At 40.4% G+C, this 18,336-nt stretch overlaps 1 protein-coding gene across 2 annotated transcripts in view; it reads left to right on the forward strand.

Annotated features, from left to right (window-relative positions):
• The first annotated feature begins 540 nt into the window (after positions 1-540).
• The window catches only part of Lclat1 (lysocardiolipin acyltransferase 1), a 150,544-nt gene continuing 132,748 nt past the window's right edge, over positions 541-18,336 (forward strand). The window contains exon 1 of one of the 2 annotated variants that reach the window (XM_042696695.1): positions 541-698. The gene's annotated coding sequence lies outside the window, so the exon portion shown is untranslated. Of the gene's footprint in view, positions 699-16,462; positions 16,611-18,336 lie in introns of those variants that run through there. The other variant, XM_042696693.1, reaches the window with a different exon arrangement.

Genomic DNA, 18,336 nt, shown 5'->3' on the forward strand with positions numbered 1-18,336 from the left:
AAAATTATACCAACCTCAAATACAGTGAAAGCAGGGGTTATACCATGGGGGAGGGACATACAAAGCATCAAAGAAATCATCTTATAAATGTGTTAGAAACAATCACCTGAAAGAAAAAAAACCATTTGAGTCGTTATCTTGGAGTTCATTTCCCTAACATCACCTTATCTGACCTTTTCTGCTTGACTCAGACATATACTAGTTATTGCAAATAAGGGAAACCATGGGACCTATGTTTCTTTGGGCCTGGCTTACTTCACTTAATATAATTTTTTCCAAGTCTTTCCATTTCCTAACAAATAGGGACCAGCTTTTGTACTGAAAGACACTCGACTGGAAACTAGGCGCGGCCCCTTTAAGGGAGCCCTCGAAGACCTGCACTCGGGGTCGTCCACCCGGACCACGGGGGCACGGCAGGGGCGGAGCCCCCAGGACCCAGGCTAACCACACCGCCGAAGCTCACGCAGCCGGGACGCCGTTACGTCACGGGGCCCGCAGCCAATCAGAAGGGAGCCCGATGGGACGCATTACTAGGGCGACGGGGCCGGACGCCTCCTCGCCGGGAGATAAATTAGCGGCGGGTTCTACGTCGAGGTGGTGACACCCCCGGGGTCCCCGGCCGGCTCGCGAGTCCCCCCTCCCCCGCGGCGTCGCACGGCGGCCCCCGCCTGTCACAGGCGGGAGGCCGGAGCTCTCAGGTGGGGGTTACAGCACTGGGAAAATGGCGGCGGCGTGGGGACCTCGGCGTCCGTGGAGTGGGAGCGGCCGTTTCCCCGGAGTCCCGGGCCGGCCGCTCTCGAGCCGGGGCCCCCGGTGACGGAGTGGGGGTCCCGGCGCGGTGGGCGGCGTCGCCCCGCGGAGGAGCGGCTCCCAGCAGGGGCCCGGGGGGCCGTCGGGAGCCGGAGGGCCGCGCGAGCTGGGGGGCCCGGGACCGGGGGCCCGCGGGACGACGGGGGCTGGTCGCCCCGTCGAGGTTCCCTGAAGGAGCCCTGGGGCCCTTCTGCCCAAATGGAGGCCGATCTGGGCGCCGCTCGGTCCCCGGAACCCCACCCCGGCCGGGCCCCGTTAAATCCCAAAAGCAAAACCCGTCCCGAGCGGCCACACCACGTGCGTGCAGGGGACGCACGGAGCTGTCAGGCCAGCCGTCCAGGGCGCCAGCGTGGGCAGTGTCACGAAAGGAAAGGTGGGCCTTGCCAGGGCCTCAAGTCAAGTCCGATTGTGTTTAAGGGGCGCCTTAGTATCTTAATCGCTCCTTTAAAAGACGAAAATAGAAAGATAAGGTGCTCGCTGCGGGCGTGGACATCTGTTGTTTGGCTTTCTGGTTCTTCCTGGGTTCAGGTGGGTGCCCCGTTGGCATTGCATCCGCCGTGGAAATCCATTAATTTTATCTAGGTGCGTTGGATGGCTGTGGATTAGATGGGGTGGGATTTATTTTAAACACCAGGAAAATATCGAAGATAAGTGCTGGTGAAGCTGTTTCCAAGATGAAGTGTACTGTTCAGTGGTAACCGTCACCCATGTGGGCAGAGAAACATAATGTCCTGGAATATAGTTGGGTTACTTTTGTAAAAACTGTCTCCAAAAGCCCTTTTGCAAAATTGTATATTTTTGAATTAGTGAGTTATTCTTTGTCATTTTTTTTCTTTCCCTTTTTGAGTTTCAGTTGTGACATTTTACTTTGGGATAGACAATATCTGTCTATATGCTTTTCCCAATACTTGAGATGCATTTGAAGGGTTCAACCACTTGAGCCACCCAGCCATGATACATGAAGTGAATTTTTTGTTCTCTGAGGAGGTTGACTTTGATGGAGTACTTTGTATTGTAATTGAGAGACCATCAATAGCTGCTGTCTCTGGAGTGCCCACTGTGTGTTAGACACTGTGAAAACCAAGCTTCTGCCCTTAGCTTGAACAAATGGGAGAATTCATCTAATCCCACCACGTCTAAAAAGGCTGGCTGCTTACCACAGGAATAAACTAGTCCTAAAGACTCTTTCAAATTGATCTGTGCAGCTTTGGTCAGTTTGGCCTGAGATTGAGATTATCTTTGGTTGTATTCAAAATCTACCTCCCAGAGTAGTTATATGACCTGTCTAAAGGTGCTTTATCTCTGCAGGATGAATAACATTTTTGTCCAAACAATCTCATTGTGCTATTGTAAGGCAGTCTGAATGAGAGTACATATAAAATGACTTAAAAAAAAAGTGATAATAGTTGACACATATACTGTGCACTAGCCTGCCAGGCACTGTGGCAATGACTTTTCTAAGTGCCAACTCATTCAGCAAGCAGTATTGTGATGTAGCAGCTTTTGCAGATAAGGAAATAAGCACATTAGACTAAGTAATTTGTCTCAAGTTGCACAACTGTCATTGTGATTCCAGCCTGTGCTCCTTGTTTTTGTTGGTACTGGGTTTGAACTCGGTGCTTTGCACTTGTTAGGCAGGTGTTCTGCCACTTGAGCCATTCCCCAGGCCTTTTTTTGCCTTAACTATTTTCCAGATAGTTTTCACTGTCAGTTAGTTTTTTAGATATTTGCACTTTTTGGGGGCTGGTTTCTAGTTTTGATCCTTCTCCCTATACACCTAGAATAGCTAGGATCCCAGATTCATACAACCATCCCAGATTCATACCACCATGTTTGTTGAGGTGGAGGTCTCACTTTTTGCTTGGTCTGGCCCTGAATTTCCATTCTCCTGATCTCTGAGTGAGTAGCTGGGATTACAGATGGAAGCCACAGTATCCAGATATCCTATATTCTTAACCACTAGGCATACTGTATATACATACAAATGTATTACATGTCAGCATGAAATACATAGAGTTTTTAAAAAGAAGTTTTGTTTGTGAGTTTTTAGTTGTATAGCAATTGTGATTCATTCTGTTGACATCTAGCCAGCTAGTGTGGTGGTAATGACTGTAGTTACTTTGCTTTGTGGTATGTTAATACTGTCTTTGAAGCCCATTACTTTTTTAAAAAAAGTATTTAAAACAAATTTGACTAAGATCTACCAGGAAGCACAAGTAAGTAATTAAGATTTTTAGTTCTGATTAAATTCTTTGACAGAATAATTCTTCTGGTTACTTTTAAGATTTGTTTTAGTAAGGTTCATTGCTTTGACATACATATACTATTCTCAGTTTTTTAATTAACAAAAAGATGGCATGAATAAAAACAGTAGCATTCTCTTAGTGAACTTTTCTGGAGTAGTTTTGCCAACTCTTGAGATGTAAAGATTAATTCTTGATCTGAACCTTGAGGAATTTAGAGAAAAGCCCAAGTCTAAAAGTTGAAAACCAGTGAAAGAGAGCAACAAATAAATGATTGATGTGGTGTGCTAAGAACTCAAATATTGTTGTGGGTGCTAAGAGCCCTGGGATCATGTCTGCTGGATGGGCTTGGCTTAAAAGAGGAAGGATGCTTAGCAGTGGCTGAGGAAGAACTGGGTGTAATTAGGAAGAGTCTAAGGGACAGGCCAGAGTGTCATAGGCATTATTGGGAGAGAATCCAGAGGTTGGGGTTTCTCAGCTACTAGAAGGATTTTATCCTGTGGGCGGGAAGTGGTGACTAAATGAGGATCTTCACTGGATGATTAATACAATCAACATTATATTCTTGAGAGGTGATTTTGGTGACAGTATATGACAAAAAGCCAATTTTGAACAGTTTCATACACCATTCTGGTTGGTATGAACCAGGGCATCAGCTGAAAAAAATCAAAGTATAGATTACGTGGGTTTTGAAAGCAGAATGGACGGTGAGTTGGGTGTGAAGAGTCTCAGGGCCAGGGAGGTAGAATACTTGTGAACCATTAGAGAGAAAGAGAAAGGTTGTTTAGTAACTGTATGGTTTGAAACAAGATATTATTGTCCACTAATCTGGGACAAAGATTAGAGCCAGTTTTTTTTCTTTTTTCTTTTTGTGACTAGGCTTAATAGAGATAGGACTTGTCAAGATAAATTTGGGGGGAAATATGAGGAAAATGGGTATTACAATTCTTAATATATAATTTTATTTTATATATACAACTCCTTATTAGGTGTTGTATATATGTAACAGAGGGGTTACCATTTTATAAGTCAAATAGTACATTTTAAAAAAATTGGACAATATCTCCCCCTCCTTTGCTTTCCCCAAGTTCCAACTCCCCTGTCCCACAAATTGCATAGGTCATTTTCCACATAATATATACTGTATATTAATTCAGTGTGCCTATTTAATTTTTCTTTTTTGTTGTATGGGTCTTTTGGTAAATATTTTTATTGTTATTTTAAAGGTGATATTCAGAGGGGTTAGTTACATAAATCAGACAATGAGTATATTTCTTTTTGGATACTGTCAACCCTTCTCTTGCTCTCTCTCCTTTTCCTTTCTGTCCCCATCCACAAATTATACAGTTCATTTTCAGTCTAGTGTCTAGTGGGTACTACTGCTGCATTTATTCACCCTTGGTCCCTCCATTTCTGTGCTCCTCCTTATCCTCCCAAAGACAGATAAACAAGAAGGCAAGAAAACAAAAACAACATCAAAGGAAAAAAACCCCTTGTTTCCATTTCCTGGAGTTCATTTCAATAAATATTATATGATCAGAGGCACATAAGCACTGCTCCTTTTTGTTCTTCCCCCAAGAATATCCTCCTGTTGTTTCACTGTGTGTGAATGCCTAGTCCTGTGTATTTTATCGTGTATTAAATCTACCTTCTGAATAGGAGAGAGAACACCTGCCATTTGATTCTCTGAGCTTGACTTACCTCACTTATCATTTGTTCTAAGTCCATCCTTTTCCCTTAAAATGGCATGATAGTATACTTTTGAATGGATGTGTAAAACTGCATTATGTATAGTACCACATTTTTGGAGCCACTCATCCACTCATTATAGAGCATCTGGGCTCATTCTATGATTTGGCTATTGTGAACAGTATAGCAGTGAACATGGATGTGCAAGTATCTTTACAGGATCCTGGCTTGTGGTGCTCTGGGTAGAAGCCCAGGGGTGGTATGGCTGGGTCATAGGGAAGATCTTTATTTAGCTTTTTGAGGAACCTCCAGGCAGCTGCCCAAGTGGTTGTACTAGTTTACATTCTCACCAACAGTGCTATAGGGTTCTTTTTTCCTCACACTCCTACCAACATCTGTTGTTTGAATTCATGGCCAATCTAACTGGGGTGAGATGGAATCTCAGAGTTGTTTTGATTTGCATTTCCTTTATGTCCAGGGATGACAAGTATTTCCTCATGTGTTTCTTTGCCATTCTTACCCCTTCTGAAAAGTCTCTTCTTAGCTCCCTTCCCAATTTAGTGATTGGTTTATTAGCTTTGGGAGGGGTTAGTTTCTTGAGCTTTTTGTATATTTTGGATATTTTTAGGCCTTTGTTGGATGTATTGCTGGTAAAAGTATTCTCCCAGTCTGTTGGCTGTCTTTCTAGCCTAGTAACTATGTCCTTACCTGTGCGGAGCTTTTTATTTTAATGTAATCCCATTTGTCAAGTCTCCTATCTTCTGTGCCTCTGAGACTCTTCAAAAGTTATTGCCTGTGCCTATAAGTTCTCATTTCTCCTACTCCCTCTTGCATTAATTTCAAAGTTTCAAGTCTGTTATTGAGGTCTTTAATCTACTTTAGGTTGATATTAGTGCATGGTCACAAACAGGAATCCATTTTAGTTTTCTGCATATGGATGCCCAGTTTAACCAGGACCAATTATTGAAGAGGCTGTCTCTTTTGTACTGTATATCTTTGGCTCTCCAAGTATCAGGTAACTGTAATTATATAGCTTTATTCCTGGTCTCCCAGTCTGTTCCATTATTCTTTGGGTCTCTTTTTGTGCCAGTACCAATCTGTTTTTGTTGTTTTAGCTCTGTAGTAGATGCTTAAGGTCTGGATTGTGATATGCTTTGGTTATTGGAGGTCTTTTGCTGTCTCTTGAATTTTTCGATTGGTTTATCATTTTGGTAAAGAACTTTATTGGTGTTTCTAAAATAGTTTTTGCTATAAAGATCTTCTGATTCCTTGGTTAGGTTTAGTCTTAGCTTTTTTTTTTGAGGCTGTTGCAAACGGAATTGTTTTCCTCATTTCCCGCTCTGCTTGTTCATTACTGGTATACAGAAAGGCCACTGAATTTTTTTTTTTTTTTTTTTTTGGGTCTGGTCGTGGGGCCTGAACTCTGGGCCTGGGCGCTGTCCCTCAGCTCAAGACTAGCGCTCTACCACTTGAGCCGCAGCGCCACTTCCAGCTTTTTTCTTTTTGCTTATGTGCTGCTGAGGAATCAAACCCAGGGCCTCATGCATGCAAGGCAAGCACTCTACCACTAAGCCACTTTCCCAGCCCAAGGCCACTGATTTTTGTGGGTTAATTTTGTTTCCTGCTACTTTGCCAAAGTTATCGATCAGCTCTAGGAGCTTTGATAGAGCCTTTTGGGTTCTTTAGATATAAGATCATGTCATCTGCAAATAGAGATAGTTTAACTTCTTTTCCTATGTGAATCCCTTTTATGTCTTTGTCTTGCCTTCTTGCTCTAGCTAAAAATTCCAGAACTATATTGAAGAGGAGTGGAGAAAGAAGACATTCTTGCCTTGTTCCTGATTATCTATCTATAGTGATATCTATCTAGTCTAGGTATATACTATATATCTATATATATAATTATATATAATCTTTATATATAATATATTATTATTTTGGAGTATTTTCCTTCTATTCCTAGCTCTCCAGAGTTTTTAACATGAATGGATATTGGATTTTGTCGAAAGCTTTTTTATGCATCTATTAAGGTGATCATGTGGTTCTTGTCTTAGGCTCTGTTGATGTGATGTATTATGCTTATTGATTGTGTATGTTAAACCAGCTTTGCATTTCTGGGATAAAACCCACTTGATCATAATGTATGATTTTAAAAAATTAATTGCTGAATATTTTGGCTACTATTGTTGAAGAGCTTTGCATTTGTGTGCATCAGAGAGATTGGTCTATAGTTCTCTTTTTTTTTTGTTGGATTGCTATCTGGTTTTGGGATAAGTGTGGTGCTGGCTTCATAAAATGAGTTTGGAGTTGATTATTCTGTTTCTATTTTATGGAAAAGGTTAATGAGTACCAGTGTTAGTTCATCTTTAAAAATCTAGAATCCATCTGTGAATCTATTGTGATCTGGGTTTTTCCTTATTGGAAGACTCCTGATGACTGCCTCAGTCTCAGTGTGTTTTATGGGCCCATTTAAGTGGTTTATATATTCTTGGTTCAACTTAGGCCGTTTGTATGTCTCTAGGAATTTATTCATTTCTAATAGATTTTTCCATCTTATTTGAGTATAGGTTTTGAAAGTAGACCTTCATAGTCTTTAGGATTTCTTGAATGTTTCTTGAATATTTCCTTGAATATTTCTTGAATATTTCCCTTGGCATCTCTGATAATGTTGTTTTGAATCTCTTTTTCTCCAGTTTAACTATTAGTCTTATTGATTTTTTTTTTCAAATAACCAGCTTTTTGTTTCAGTAATTTTTATGTATCATGTTTTTAGTCTCTGTTTAATTGATTTCTGCCCTAATCTTTATTACCTTTATTGAGTAGTTTGGGGTTTGGTTTGTTCCTTTTTTCTAACAGCTTTAGTTGCATTGTGAGATTTTTTTTTTTTTTTTTTAACTTGGGCTGTTTTCAGTTTTATGTGTACCCTTAGAGCTATAGACTTGCCTCTTAACAGTGCTTTTGCTGTATTCTAGAGGTTCCAGTATCAGTGAATTGTAAGAAGTTTCTGATTCCTCCTTTGTTTTTTCAATGACCCAGGTGTTGTTCAGTACTTTGTTTTCAGTATCCATGTGTTTGTTTTCTGTAATATGGTTTTTGGTTAAGAGTTAATTTAATTCCATTGTGGGCTGATAGGATACATAGAGCTAATCAGTCTTTCTGTATGTGTTCAGGCTTGTATGCTGTAAGATATGTTCAGTTTTGGAGATGTTACACGGGTTGCTGAGAAGAATGTGAATTGTGTGGTTGGTGGATGGAATACTCTGAAGAGTCTATCAAGTCCATTTGTGTCATGGTGTCATTTAACTTAAGTGTTTCTTTGCTGATCTTTTGTTTGGTTAACCTGTCCTTTCATGTGGTGAGAATAGAGTGTTAAGTCTCCCACTATTATTGTGTTGGGGGTCGGTCATGTTCTATAAGTCTAAGAGTGTTTGTTTAATATATTTAGGATCTCCATTGTTTGGTACGTAAATATTAATCACTGTGATTTCCTCTTCGTGGATCATTCCCTTTATAAGTATGTATTGATCTTCCTTTTCTCTTTTACTGATTTTAATGAGAAGTTGATTTTATCAGATAATAATATGGCTTCTCGTATCTTGTTGTAGGATGCATTTGTATGAAAAATCTTACTCCATTCCTTCACTCAATTTCTGTTTATCTTAGACAGTGAGATGGGTTTCTTGGAGACAGAAAATGGTTGAATCTTGTTTTTTGGTCCAATCTGCTCTGTCTTTGGGTTGGGGAGTTGAGCCTGTTGATGGTTAACATTACTAGAGAGAAACATGTCATGTTTCTTGCCATTATATTGTTTACCTGTACAGTAGTTGCTGCTTCCCCTTGTGTTTACTAGACTAGACTTCTAGTTCTTCAGTTCTGTGTTTCCTTTACTTTGATTGTTTTCTTCAGATTGTATGCTTCCCGTTAGTATCCTTTGTAGTGTTGGTTTAATGTTCATGAATTCTTTTAGTTTTTGTTTTTTTGTGACAGGTTTTGGTGTCACTGTCAATTGTGAATATTAGCTTCACTGGAGACACCAGGTTGGGTTGTCATTCAGAGATTAAATTATACCATTCTAGGCTCTCCTTGCATTCAGAGTTTGGGTGGAGAAATCTGCAGTAATTCTAATATTTCTTTTCTCATGTAGTATTTCTTTGATTTTGTTGCATTTAAAATTAATTCCTTGTTTGTAAGTTCAAAGTTTTCACTATGTGTCTTGAAATCTTCATGGTTCCTGTCTGCTAGGGTGTCAGATGGGTGAGATTCTGTTTGTTGAGATTGGAAATGTTTTCTGTTATTAAATAGGTTTTTAAAGCCCTTGATTTTTTAATTCTTCCTCATTTATCTTGATTATATGTAGATTTGATCTTTTGGCCAAATCTGCTAATTTTTGAATGTCGCTTTGGCATGTTCTGAGTGTTTTTTCCAAGCCTTTGGGCTTTTGTTTGTTTGTTTTTCTAATTCCTCTGCTTTATCCTCAGCTCCTGATATTCTGTTTTCTACTTTGCTTATTCTTTTGCCTATGCTTTCAACTCTGCTTTGCAATAGGGTGATAGAGACTTTCATGTTTCATAGTGCTTTGTTGATGTCAGTTTTCAGGATATTCATTTTATCTTTCAATGAGGTCTATAATGTTTCATTCTTCTCCGTGCCTTCTTGGAATCTTTGCATTATCTTGATCATTTCTTTCTATTTGTATTCTTCTATTTGTTTTTGGACTTGCCATTTTATGTCATCAGCCAGTTCTCTCTTGAAAGATCATTTGATCTCCTTCTCTTCTGTGCTCTTACTCCTTCCTAGAGTTGTTAGTTTTTGACAGTGACATGTTTTGATTGCTCATGAATTTTGTGATCTTCTGCTGTGACTTATGCATCTGGGTTCAGGGTTTGTAGATGTTAAGATTAGCTATTAGTTTTGGGGTGATAGGCTCTGGTTTTTTGGTTTTCTTGTGTGTGCTGTGTAGTTCGTGTCCCCTGGCTAGGTATAGGTAGGCTTTTGGGTCCACCTGGGTGCTGTCTCCAGCTATGCTTTGTCCAAGGGTGCAGAGTATACTATGCAGGACACACAGATGCCTTTTGTGCCTGGTTAGGCATGAATCATGGCATTATGAGCTGATGTTGGTGTCCTGTGCTAGAATGTTCAGACTTCTGGGGTCAGCTGGTTTAGACATTCCCTATGCCCCCAGTACTGTTGGTGAGTGTGTCCCACCATGTAAAACACAGACAGGCTTTTGGTGGTCAGCTAGTCACAGACTCCAGGAGCTATGCATGGTGCCATCCCATATATGGATGTCCTTGGCTGGCTTTTGAGACTGGTCTGGATGCAACCCTCAACTCTTGGCAGTGGCTTCTTGTGTGAGGGTACACATATGCGCTTTTGGGTCTGGCGGGATTCAGACCTCATTACTCTGATGCTGTTGGAGGCCAGCAGCATTCTACTCAGGGGTGTATAGCTGGGTTTAGGTGGGCACTCTCCCGAGTGCTGTGGAGGTTAGTGTTCTTCTTGTGGATTCATGAATGATCTAGGCTATGTGCAGACCAACGACAGGGTGCTGGCAGTGTCACACATGGGGATGTATGCATGGGCTTTTTAGACCCCTTTCTGTGTCTACTGGCCAGCCTTAGAGGCCTTTCCCTGATTTAAAAGACCCACTGTCATTGGTCAAGCATTTAGGGACCTGTCAAGACTTCTTCCAGGATTAGGCCCACCCTGTGTCTGCTAGTGGTGTTAGGGGCTCCCAGAGACTGTTCCTAGGGTTAGGACCCCCCCATTGAGACCAGTCCTGGGGGTAGGAGCCCACTTTTCACTCAGCACAGTTGACTGAGTTTGGGGGCAGATGTCAGAAGTTGGAACTTTTTGGCCCCAGGTCTCCGTTTCTGGGTAGCACTGGCTGGAGGCATGTTTTTTCCTCATCTCCGAAGGCTAAGCTGAATGGTGGGACTCTGGTTTGGAGTACTGCCTTTTGGTTCCTCTCTGTATGGGTTCCTGGTACTAGAATTGGTGGTGGGCTTGGCTGGAAGCTTTTGCCATACTCTTTGTCCAAGATTGGCAGGAGGTTAAATCTTCAGGCACTGGTGTGGGCTAAGACTAGTGTAATCTTTGAGTATGAGCACAGGCTTTGTCCTTTGTCCCGGGTTCACCCACGTAGAATCTCTGAGGCAGCTGGCCAAAGGCTGAATCTTCTTGCCTGGTATAGGCTGAGACTAATGCCGTCTTTGGAGTACTGAGCACCGAAACTTTATCCCTTGTCCCACACTCCCCCAAGCGCCAATTCCTGACAGTCTAAAGGAAGTTAAACCCTCACTTTCTTGGTGCAGGCTGAGACCTGGGTTCTGAGCTCAGAATTTTGTCTCTTGTTTATGCTCCCTTCCCACCTTCCTATGTCCCAGCTTGCTTTTGAGCCAGGGGTTGAATGTTCCTCCCCAGCCCTTCTCACTGGCCACCTAGGGGTGGTGAGTGCCTGACTCATGGTGTTTGGTGCTTTTGGTTCTTCATGAGTTTTGCCTGTGCATTCATTTTCTCTGTTGCTCTCTAACCATTGTCTTGTTCTGATCGGTGATCCGTGACAAGCAGAGGGCCATTAGGTGTGGTGGGCTTCCCAAAGTGGAGGTTTGCACCGAATGTGGTTTTGTTCTGAGTGGGGCTCTTCACTGTGCAGACAGCAATGCCAAGCTGTGATCTGCACAGAGCTGCAGGCTGCAGCCTGGTGTGCTGCAATGTGACCTGGTTTCCAGGACTTACTGGGTTTGTTGTCATTGTTTTTCTGTCGGTGTGGGCGCTGTCAGCTCTTCAGCTCAAGGGTAGCCCTCTACCACTTGAGCCACAAGTGCCACTTCTCCTTTTTTTTTTTGTTGTTGTTGTTTTTGTTGATTTTTCTCTTATTTCTGAGTTACAAGTTTTACCATTTCTTGATTGGCACTAGGCTCTGACTGCTTGCCTTTCCCTGGCATTCACTCTTGAGCTGGATTTCCAGGTTAGGACTTTGTATTTCTGATTGTGCAGACAGAGCTCTGGGATTGCCCTGTCTCTAGTATGCCATCTTGGAACTTCTCTCCAGTATATACTAAAATTTTTCTAATGTTAGATTGTTAATATATTTGTACAGAAGTTATTGTCTTGTTCTGTATCCTAAACTGGCTTTGAATTTGAGATCCTCCTGCCTCAGTTTTCCCAGTACTGAGATTATAGACATATAACACAAGGTCCAGCTCAGAAGTGATTTTTAATACAGAAGTAGTCACTGATGGATGATTTAATTCTAAAACTGATTACCCAAACATTTAATACACTAGGATTATCAGGTACTTAATCAGACAATATGAATGCATTGAAAGTCAACTGTGAGGGCAAATTTTCCAGGGTTTCATTTATTTCAGCACTACTGAAACTATGAGTACAAATCAAAGAACTAGTAGTAGAGTTGACAGAGCAGAGTCCTTCAGAGGACTCAGAAAGCATTGACCTTAAAAAGTGATTGATAAGTTTGCCTTCAGACTTATTAAATTGACAGTTTTTCCATCTAAAGTCATGGTTAACAGAAACAATTAAAAGTTACAATCTGCAAGAAGAAATTTGCAGTTCAAATGTCTTATCAAGGACTCTGTGTGTGTGTGTGTGTGTGTGTGTGTGTAATAGTAAAAAAATTTAATTAAAAATGCAAAGAAGTCTTAACAGTCACTGGAAATGGCCAGTTTGCATATAAAAAGATTCAACATTATTAGACAACAGGGAAAAACAAAACAATAATGAGACTGTATAATATACCTACCTTCCAGCATGGTTAAAATTAAAAGATGCCTAATGTCTACTAGATGCACGAAAAATTGTAGAGTCTTTACTCAGAATAATTCTACATTGTGTATAATGCAAATGTTTATCAGCAGCAGAACAGATTAACAAATTGTGATGTACTTATAAAATTTGGTACTTTTGTGAGTTTTTTTTTGTTATTGTTGTTGGTCATTGGGCTTGAACTCTGGGCTTGAACACTGTCCCTCAGGTCTTCAGCTCAAGGCTAGCGCTCTACCACTTGAACCACTGCGACATTTCCTGTTTTCTGAGTGGTTTATTGGAGATAAGAGTCTCACGGACTTTCCTGCCTGGGCTGGCTTTGAACCACGATTGTCAGATCTGAGCCTCCTGAGTAGGTAGGATTACAGGCATGAACCACGGGTGCCTGGCTTTGTGGTTTTAAATTTAAGGGAGTTTTGAATAAGAGTAAATTCTGTATTACATGGCCAAAGTTCTAAATGCAGCATCCTATAGCTGTTAAGGTAATTCTGTTATTTGGGAGTTTTAAGTACCTTATTCGTTTTTCTTTTTTTCATGTATCATCATCATGACATGTTTCATTATGTCATTTTGAAATTCATAAAAAATATTGTCAGGTTTCTTCCCTCCCTCCCCCAGTCAAGGTCTCTATGTATGCTACTCATTATCCTATATCCTCAGCTTCCCAAGTACTGGGACTATAAGGCATGTTCCACTGTGAACCATCATACCTGGCTAAACTTACATAATATCGTAAATGTAGTTAACTCATAAGACCAGTTGTTTAAAGGAAGAATTATGTTTGTTTTATTCTCTATGAATGGGAGAACAGAAGAAAAGCAAGACTGAAATGATCTACAGTAGCCAATGCAGTGCTAGAATGGCCTTATTTTGCTAATTTATTTCTAATAGTAATGAAGCTATCATAATTTTCATTTCTCTTCAGAGAGAAACATTCTAGAAGTCAGACTTAAACATCATTGGTTCTTCCCTTGGCTACTGGGATAAGCAGTTCTTATCGTAGGCTAATCTTCAGAAAATGGAGTCTACATTGGATGTGATTGTTTCCACAGCTCTACTTATCTTTTTATGTAGAATTTCTTTAACTCTCCAGACATTAGAGATGTTACATTCTTGCTTTGAATTAGGAAGCATAAATTGTGTGTTTTTCCCTCTTGCTGTTCTTACTTCAAACCTCTCAAAGGGCTTTTCCATATGTATTTATTCTTTACAATGTACCTAAGAGTTGGATAGGTGTTATTTAAAACAATACACATTTATTTCCTCAGAATTCTGGAGATAAGCCAAGCACTGGTGGCTCATGCTTGTAATTGTAGTTTTTCAGGAGGCTGAGATCTAAGGATAGCAGTGTGAAGTCAGTCTTGGCAGGAAAAAAAAAATCCATGAGATTCTTATTTCTGCTTAAACAGCAAAAGACTGGAAGTGGAGATATGGCTCAAGTAGTAGAGTGCCAGCCCTGACCAAAAAAGCCAAATAAGAGTGATACACTGAGTTCAAGCCCTGGTAGTGGCAAAAACACAAAAAATCTGGAGACAAGAATTCTGAAGTCAATATGAATTAAATAAGACCAAATATAGGAGGGCCATTTCACCTTGAGAGGCTCCAGAGGAGAGTCACTCCTGGTCTCTGGTTAGCTTCTGGTCACTACTGACATTCCTTGGTTCATGGTTGCCTCACTTCAGTCTTCCTCTTCTGGTTGCCATCCTCTTTAAGGATTATACTACATGGGATTTTATTTAGGGCATATTGTGATAATCCAAATTATAGTCCTTTCATACAATATTCAATATATATCCATTTACAAGTCTTTTTCTCATAAGGTATTGTTTACAGCTTTCATTCGGATAAGGATATATGGGTGTGCATGTATGTGTATACATACTACTTGTACAAATTGATGGGTTTCACTATGACACCTTTATACCTAAAATTAATGTAATTGATCATATTTACCTTTACTTTCCCTCCTTCCTCTTTCCTTGATCCCCTCCTTTTGCTTTTATTATATGCCATATTTGTCTTTCAGAGTCTGGTTTCTGATTTTTTCTGAGCTCTAGTTTTATCCGTTTTTTTTTTCTGGCTTTTTAATCTCAAAGCTAGTGCTCTACAATTTGAGCCATACCTCTCTTTCTGGATTTTTGCTGGTTAATTGGAGATAAGAGTCTCACAGACCCTTTTTGTCTGGGCTGGTCTCAAACTTCCATCCCCAAAATCTTAGCCTCCTGAGAAACTAGGGTTGTGGGGATGAGCCACCAACACCCAACAGTGTTTTTCTTCTTTATGGCTGGAATATTCCGTTGTATTTAGTCTATTTTTTTCATTTATTGTTGGAGACCACCTAGGCTGATTACATGACATGTGGATAGTGCTATAGTAAATGTGGATTGCAGGAATCTCTATGGTATGCTGACTTTGTTTCCTTCGGAAATATATCCAGGAATTGTGGCTCAACTAATTTCAATCCTAACCAAGTAAGTATAATAGGTTCTTTTCCTCCTAACATCCTTGCCAGTATTCATTATGGACAGTCATAAATTATGTTGAAACTTCTATGACAGTAGATAAGAAGGGTATAATTATACAAAGTGAGGACAGATTTTAGATAGGAGGGCAGTCAGGAGGAAATAATTGTTGCTTATGGATTGGTTGGGGGTTATAGTACAGAAAGTTTAAATAGTACCCTGTGATGCCAGGCCCCCTGTACACTTCTGTAATTCCAGGTGGATGGGAGACTCTATGAGGATTGCAGTCCAGTGTGATCCAGGGCAGAAGTGGTCATGCCCTACCTGAAAAACAAAGAAAATTAAGAAATTTGGCTGAAGATTGCTTGAATTGTGTGTGTGTGTGTGTGTGTGTGTGTGTGTGTGTGTGTGTGTGTGTGTATGCTTGTTTGTTTGATGGTCTGTAATGTGGTTTAAGTCAAGATTTCCTCCTATAAAATGTGAAACTAATTTTGTTGGTCTCACCTCTTAACTGATGAACTTCCCTTACCTCTTCCCTCCTCCACCTCATGCCCTTGCAATTAAACTAAGGATTTATCAGAAATTTTCTTTTGTCACCCATGTTTTAAGCGTGTGTGAGGGAGGAGAGCCTCCCCTTATCCATTCCTTCCTTTCCTGGTGGAGATTTTATCTTTGTTTATTAGCATTGCTCTTAAGGAAAAGCAACTCTAAGGACCTGAACAATGCTACTATTTCAGACTTTATGTCTTTCTGGAATCTGTAGGACACATGCTAGGCTGTCATCTTACTTCCATCCTCCTCATTAGGACAACACAGTCCCTTCCTAGGTGGTACTGGTAGGAATGGAGTCAGTTGTATTTCAGTGTTTTACTTCCATGGATATTTACAACCTCTTTACACCATGACCATCTGACTGGACTACTACAGTGTCCCAGATTTTGTGTTCTTTATTTTGTCCTTTTTTTTTTTTTTTGCCAGTCCTGGGGCTTGAACTCAGGGCCTGAGTGCTGTCCCTGAGCCTCTTTGTGCTTAAAGCTAGTGCTCTACCAAGCCACAGCGCCACTTCTAGCTTTTTCTGAGTAGTGTATTAGAGATAAGGGGCTCATGGACTTTCCTGCTCTGGCTGGCTTTGAACCACTATCCTCAGGTCTCAGTCTCCAGCTAGAATTATAGACATGAGCCACTGCAGTGTGGCTGTTACTATTATTATTATTATTATTATTATTATTATTTATTTTGTTGGTCATGGGCTTGAACTCAGGGCCTGGTCATGTCCTTGAGCTCTATTGATCAAGGCCAGCACTCTACCACTTTGAGCTCATGGTCATTGGAGTTAAGAGTCTCACAGACTTTCCTGCCAAGGATGGCTTTGAACCATGATTCTCAGATCTCAGCCTCCTGAGTTCTAGGATTACAGGTATGAGCCATCAGTGCCTAGCTTATTTTGTCTCATTTTGTTACGTTCACAGGCTCTAAAAGACCAAATTGGAATTTTCTTCTAGGAAGTTGAAAAGTTTATTTTCCATAAACTGTGATACTTCTTAATTGATGAGTGATAAAGAAGGCCATTCCTAGCCACTGAATGTACTTTCTACAAGCAGGACTGTAAAAACTTGGGGTAAGTTCTTGCAGGTTTCCATACTTCAGGTTTTCATTTTGTGTCCAGATACACATAGCTTTTTGAGTTGATCATAGTTGGTCTTGTTTATGCTAGTGTAGAAATAGTCTTTGCTTGCTTCAAAACCTTCTCATTGGAGAGTAAGCATTTATTTCTGATAATATGTATTACAAGCTACTTTTTTTTTTCTTGAAAGTGGGGCTTGAACTCTGAGGCTGGGTGCTGTCCCTGAGCTCTTCAGCTCAAGGTAAGTGCTCTACCACTTGAACCACGGTGTTACTAAGCTGTTTCTTGATAGAAAATGAAATGATATGCTTTTGTCAAAGAATAAAATCAGCATTTCTGTTTGGTACTTGATTATATGATTGATTTTTTTTCAGTCTTTAGGATTGGAAGTACCATTTTGTGCCATTTTGTTTAGAGTCCAAAATAAGCGTGGAATGTGTTCTAGAATTTAACCTTCTTGCATTTTTTGCTGTAAGCAGTAACTTGCTTTTAGTTGACTGTTATAGGGCACATACTGATTGAAATGGTACTATTGACTTGGTATCTCCTTGGAACACTGAGTGCTTTGAGGAGTTAGGAGGTGGGGATCTTGACTGTGTGGGTAACTGAAAACTAATTCTGGCCTTATCTTCTCACATCTCTAGGTGCATTGGCCAATGCCCATTTGAAATTCTTGGCTAATCAGCCTTTTGCCTCAACTTGCCACCTTGCTGCCCTGGGATGTACCTGTTTCTTCTATTTGATTGTCTGGGCTTAAACCTTAAACAGTTTTAACCCCTCCTCCAGCCTTTTTTCTATTGCTGTTTTGTAATACTTTTTTTTTTGCTTGTATTTCTTTAATAATCTACTCATTGGTTTCTAAAATAACATCTTCCTTTTATTTTATATGTGATAGAATAGTCTCTGATCTTTCCTTTGACCATAACAGAGAGCTTCAAAATCCTGTGAAATTTTCTGATAGGAATACTGGGAATCTGTACTGGAAATTGAACTTAGGGCCTAGAGATTGCTAGGTAAGGCCATGCTGTAGACCTTTTTTTTCTTTTAGTTAGTTTTTTAGTTAAGTTCTTAGGTCTGTGCCATCCCAGCTGGCTTGTTTTGAGACTGATATCCTAACTTTTGCCTGGGTTGGCTTCAAACTATAATCCTCCTATCTCTGCTTCCTAAGTAACTAGGATTTAGGCATGTGATGTCACACCCTGGGCCCAAAGTCCTTAAATAGTTTTAATGAGGGCACTGTCCACGTTTGAAAGACTAAGATTAGAGGTTTAGAACTTTGAGCCCTACTCTGTGGTCTCTGAGGACTTAGAGGAGGTGAGAAGGATGGGTCAGAGTTCAGTCCAGTGGCTAGTTATTTAATCAGTCATGTGTAGATAATGAAATCCCATATAAAAAGCCTGGGGTTTTGGTGAGCACATAATGTGCTAGGTGATTGACCCGTGGATTGTGTTTTTCTTTTTCTTTTTAAATTATTAGTTTTACATTAGTTATTTAGGTTCATGGAGTTCATTGATATATTTCTACACGTTTAAAGTATATTGCAGTCTTTCCCTCTGTCACTCTTCTCAAAACAATTTCACCAGGTTTCATTGTTTAATTTTCAGTTTGTGAACAGTTTACTTCTACCATTTTAATCCTCCTAGTAGTACAACCCTCTCCTCTTTAGTGCCTATCCTTGGACAGAGCCTGTTTCTCTTTCTCTTTCTCTGTCCCCGTATGC

The sequence above is a fragment of the Dipodomys spectabilis genome, unplaced genomic scaffold (assembly GCF_019054845.1).
Source record: "Dipodomys spectabilis isolate Male_0828 unplaced genomic scaffold, ASM1905484v1 ptg000210l, whole genome shotgun sequence".
Classification (NCBI taxonomy): Eukaryota; Metazoa; Chordata; class Mammalia; order Rodentia; family Heteromyidae; genus Dipodomys; species Dipodomys spectabilis.